Raw genomic sequence first — 6,000 nt, 5'->3', positions numbered from 1 at the left:
CACACACACACACACAATATTAACTGAACCTTCTCGTGCTATGAGAAATCGACGGGTGTTGCACTCAGACGTGTAGTCAATACTATCATTATATCTTGTCTACTGAGTTTCAGAACGCATACATGTGCAGACGTCTCTGAAATATGTCACATGCGATCGGCTTTTATGCCATATCTTCATATCTTTTATGCATGTGTGGGTTTATGTGTGAATGTGTGTCTTCATGTTTTACATTCATTTGCTTATTTATCATCATTGTTGTCTTATTTATTTATTTATTTATTTATTCATTATTATTATTATTATTACTACTACCTTTTTTATATTGTAATTATTTATTTATTTATCTACTTATTTATGCACGCTTATCTATCATTTATTCACTTTTTTTCCCCCTCAAGGCCTGACTAAGCGCGTTGGGTTACGCTGCTGGTCAGGCATCTGCTTGGCAGATGTGGTGTAACGTATATGGATTTGTCCGAACGCAGTGACGCCTCCTTGAGCTACTGAAACTGAAACTGAGCCTGGAGGCGCTTTTTAGTTGCCGGCCCCGGGAGAGCCCAAGGGTCCGTTCATGCACGGCGTGGCCGCCGGAGTCGGCAGACGCTAGTTTTCGCCAGAGTCGATCCGCGGACTGATTAGTCTGCAGTGGTTGCGCGCGAGCTGTTCATTTTCACTGAGTGATGGTTTGACCACCCTTCAGACTGAGTGAGTTCGACTTTTTCTCCTGTTCCTGCCCGTACCCATCATTCCCGTTTCACCTACACACACACACACACACACACACATACACTGACACACACGTATATATATATATATATATATATATATATATATATATATATATATATATATATATATATTTGATGGAATATTACAAAAAAGGACAACTCGGTCCCTCTGCATTCCATTGGGACACCCTGAGGTTGTTGGCTGGCTGTTTTGTTAGGTCAGACGCTCTACTCTGCCTTCCCCTGACCACCGAGTTAGCAGAGGCACTAGTCGCTTGGGTGGACCCTCTTGAGGCTAAGGGCCCGACTCTATTTCTCTCTCAGTGGTTGTCGCTGATAGGAACGACGAGCCATGACGTTAACTCTCTCCATACGAACGGCGAAAGAGACGACGTTAACAGCGTTTCACCCCAATTACCATCATCAAAATATTGCAAGCGGAAGGCTCTTATACTGAAGACGTGAATGTTGACAAAGAATACCACAATTCTGGCGACGGAAGCTAAAGGTTGGGTCATTCAGACACCCACTGGACATCCGAGGAGTCTGTGTAGAGGAGAAGAGAGGACTGGCCGTACTGAGTGAGTTAAAGTAGTCTGACGCACGACCGTGTCGATGTTGCGTGTATGACCCAGAACCGCGCCGTAGCTGACACACTCTGTCTTCAGCAGGCTGAGTGATTTTGATCAAGTTTGTCTTCTCTAGAAAGGTGGCCTTACAGGGCTATTGAACCCTCTCTGTCCATCATCCATCCTTTATCCACATATGCACAAGGGACTTCAGGTGGGTGCCTTCATTCGCCGTTGCAGCCATTGGGAATGTAGGAGTTTCCTCTTTCGCCTGTTCCGCCGTTGAGGTCTTTGTAGTTCAGCCCATAGCTGGGAAGCTCCTGTTTAAGGACCTACCCTGAGAGCACAAGGGGCTAGAGGTTTAAAGCCCGCCTCCTACCTGCGTGATGAACCCGTCTTAGGACACATGGAGCATTTTTTAGGGGTGACGGTGCCACTACGCGTCACTCCACCCTGTCCTGGTATGAACACCGCCAGTTGGTCTGGGACTGCTTATTTGTCTAGACAAAGATCTACCTTATTTCGCAGCTAACCCTTATATCTAGGGGCCATCCCTCTATCCGCCACCTGAGGACCCACTGAGGTTGGGGATGGTCGCCCCGCTATCGAACTGGAGATAGCCTTGCCACAGCAATTTTATTCTAAAATGACCAGAAATGATGCAATGTTACGTTCAGATGACCAGAAATAATACCATCTTACGCAGAAATGACCAGAAATGATACAATATTACACTGATGAAATGACAAATTAGTGGGTCCCAGATGGGGGAACGCGAGATTGCATCATTTCTAACACCAGCTGGCCCACCAATGATCGGATCATTGGTGGGCCAGCTGGTGTTAGAAATGATGCAATCTCGCGTTAAAGTGACCAGAACGGATGTAAAATCTAGAACAGATGCCGACTAGAAAGGATCCCATCTTATGCAGAAATGCCAGAAATTATACAATATTACATAAAATGACTAAGTGGGTCCCAGGTGGGTTCTAGATTGTGGCCAGCTGGTGTTATTCTTCTTCTTCTTCTGCGTTCACTCGTATGCACACGAGTGGGCTTTTACGTGTATGACCGTTTTTACCCCGCCATGTAGGCAGCCATACTCCGTTTTCGGGGGTGTGCATGCTGGGTATGTTCTTGTTTCCATAACCCACCGAACGCTGACATGAATTACAGGATCTTTAACGTGCATATTTGATCTTCTGCTTGCATATACACACGAAGGGGGTTCAGGCACTAGCAGGTCTGCACATATGTTGACCTGGGAGATCGTAAAAATCTCCACCCTTTACCCACCAGGCGCCGTCACCGTGATTCGAACCCGGGACCCTCAGATTGACAGTTCAACGCTTTAACCACTCGGCTATTGCGCCCGTCACTGGTGTTAGAAATAATGCAATCTTACTTTAAAATGACCAAACTGATGCAATACTATTACGTACAGATGACTAGAATTGAATGATTCCATCTTATGCAGAAATGACCAGAAACGACAGTGTAATGTACCCCCGAAAACGGAGTATGGCTGCCTACATGGCGGGGTAAAAACGGTCATACACGTAAAAGCCCACACGTGTGCATACGAGTGAACGTGGGAGTTGCAGCCCACGAACGCAGAAGAAGAAGAAGAAGACAATGTAATGTTACGTAAAATGACAAAGTGGGTCACTGGTCCCAGGTTGGTCCTACTGAGATGGCGAGCAAGCTGGAGTTTGAAATTATGCAATCTTTAATTTAAATTTTTTTTTATGATAACCAGAACTGATCCAGTTTATTATCACGTACAGATGACTCGAGTCATGCATAAGTTTTGATGCATGCGCGCACACACTGACACTGACACCACGCGCGGGCGCGCGCATTTTACACTCACTGACTCACACACTGACGCACACACCGTCAGACACACACACACACACACACATACACTCTCTCTCACACACGCACACCACGTGCAGAACCGAATTTACTGTCACAACACTCGTACGCAATCAAAAAGAAAACTGAAAGCGAAACAAACTCAGAATTACGAATACCTATCGATATTAGCGATCATGTTATGTCAGATGCAACTGTGATCAAAGGCCCACGAAGCAAACTATAGTGTCAATATGATATGAAACGTGTCAAACGTAATTAACACATCCTCCTCTTTTCCGCTTAGAACGAGGCCAGCGAGTGGGCTTATTTATGGTTCACCAAGACAACTCGCCAGGACCGGTGCATCTCATGATTTTGATCCTGGGATAAATTTTAGGCACCGGTAATAACTCTGTGTGAGAACATTTTTTTAAACATCGTGCTTACATTTTTACACTCTCCGCAAACACACTTTTCGGTTTCTTTTGTAAATATAGTCCAAGTTAATCGAAACGACAAGTAAACGAGGTGAAAGAGCTTATATTCGACATGACAAACGATAAGCTCTTTGTCTGAAATAAAACTTTTTTGATTAAAAGTACGAATGTATGTTCGTCCTCCGAAGTAAAACAAAAATCAAAGTGGATGTCAAATCTGAACATTCACTTCAAATCCCTCGTGACACACTATTAAAACCAAAATATGCGAAAAAAAAGAAATTACTATGCGTTGGGAACTGAGTCAGTTTTCGTTGGGTCACTGAGTGTTTGGACAGAGGAAATGCAGTGTCTTCGGTGTCTGGCAGCTGTATTAAACCAGTACGGGCACCACTGGTCCTGAACCATCCCCTCGTAAATCTCTCACATGTTGGCTCCAAGTGCCACGTCCTGGTAAACCGCTTCAGCTGCATGGTGGGCTGAACCACGTGAAGGGGGTTATGCTGACACTGCATCACTGGGTAGATGAACTTCTTTCAGTCAACGGCCAGGTCTACTGAAGAGTTCAGTCAGAGTGATCCACATATCACGGGGGACTTTGGCCGTGGCAAACCGCCAGGAGAGTGTTGGACACAGCCAGGTAATTTTGCCCAAGACTGCATACCATGAGACAACCAGTTCGAACCTCATACCGGCTCAGTCGTCACGGTCACCAAGAAATGCGCTTGCCGCTGCACAGCAGAGTGGAGGTGACAAGTGTGCTACTGGTGTCCCAAGAACTAAGCTCCGTGCCAGAGATAACATCGTCAGTGGCACTCATTTGGACACCAGAACACTGAGGCAAGACGGAATCATTATAAAGCTCGAGGAGTTGGTTCACGAGACTTAAAACAGATACCTTTGGAACCTTCTTTGCCCGTACGAAATGTGATGCGAAACAACCAAGAGGCGAAGGACACAAGGAGCATTGCAGCGTAAAACAAGACAAATATGAAGAAGCTGTGATAGCGAGACTTCAAACCATCTGGAGTGACAAGAACATCAGTCTGCACCCCCAAATCCATGTGCCTGTTGCGCTCCCTTGCCTCAGTTGTCAGTCTTCCCCTATAGATGCCTGCAAAACTTGGACGCTATCAGCAGACATGCAAAGAAAGATCCTGATAGCTTAATGAGATGCTACAGGAAGATCTTGGGCAACCAACACACAGATCATGTCACAAACAAAGACTCGAGGTTCGCAACAAGATCCAACAAGCAGCAGGACTTCATGATGACCTCCTCACAGTCGTCTAAGAAACGCCAGAAAAATGTTTCTTGCTGAACGGGTCTTACAAAGACCCGGCTTTATGAACAGCAGTGCAGGGTCTCCTCTGGTGTGAGGCCTCCTGGAGACCTACCGTCTATGGTTCTCTGTGGACTGCCAGCACTAGGACTGCGACAGACGCACCCGGGTGTGGCTGTGTATAGGGAACTCGGAATGAGCGGCGTGGGAGTAATGCCACTGAAACGGTGCAGAGTGATGGGGCAGCAAAAAAAAAAAAAAAGAAAAAAGAAAAAAAAAAGGACTCTATGACGACCTCCTCACAGTCGTTAAGAAATAATGATGTGGAATGGATATATTTCCCGCTCAACGGGTCTTACAAATACCTTCATGTAAGGGGCAGTCAGAGAGGAAGCCGCACTGGCAAGCGAGGAAGACAGAGGAAGATCGAAGTGGGAACTGAGATAATATCCAAGAATGGATAGGTATGAACCTGCAGGAATCTTCTTCTTCTTCCTCCTCTTCTTCTTCTTTTTCACAGTCCATCTAAATGTTGGTAGCAGTCATATTGATTATCCTTGACATTGTTGAAATGAAGAGAAGCAGAAGAAATATCCACGGGGGAAAATTCAGTGACTGAGAGTTAGTTTGACCCCATCCGGAAGTGCTAGGCCCTACGCCGAAGCAAAGTTCTTGTGTTTTGTCAGTGTTGCGGGGAAGGTAGAGGTGGACCTTTTGGCTGGAGAAACGCAGAACCTTGTTCATCATGTGAGTTCACTATCAGATGCTGTTCTCGAAGACCTGTTTGTTTTTTTTCTCCACGTATCTTCACCACAGTATGCAAATTTCAAACATGTTTTTAAAATTAATCGGAAACTTGTTGATTTTATTTTGCAGCTGGATTTCTCTTCAACAACAAGGGCATCAGTTGAAACACGATTAGTTACTGATTATTATATTAATTTTGTTTTTGTTGACATTGCTGTATTTTGAGTTCATGTCTGCATTCGTTAATTCTGTTAAAGTTCGACCCAATGCATGATTGTTGATGCTCGATACTTCATTCTCACACGTGTCTGACAGGACTTCATAAGCGACTACATCGTAATTCTTAAAACGTGGAAACTATCATAAAAGCAGAA

General features: G+C 45.0%; 1 protein-coding gene across 1 annotated transcript in view; it reads left to right on the top strand.

Annotated features, from left to right (window-relative positions):
- Positions 1–5,525: 5,525 nt before the first annotated feature.
- Positions 5,526–6,000, top strand: part of LOC143289659 (protein zer-1 homolog) — a 37,923-nt gene continuing 37,448 nt past the window's right edge. The window contains exon 1 of the mRNA XM_076598708.1: positions 5,526–5,626. The gene's annotated coding sequence lies outside the window, so the exon portion shown is untranslated. The remainder of the gene's footprint in view (positions 5,627–6,000) is intronic.

This window comes from Babylonia areolata, chromosome 14, assembly GCF_041734735.1.
Source record: "Babylonia areolata isolate BAREFJ2019XMU chromosome 14, ASM4173473v1, whole genome shotgun sequence".
Classification (NCBI taxonomy): Eukaryota; Metazoa; Mollusca; class Gastropoda; order Neogastropoda; family Buccinidae; genus Babylonia; species Babylonia areolata.
Note: the sequence above shows the minus strand (reverse complement) of the source record. Positions and strands in the feature narration are given on the sequence as shown.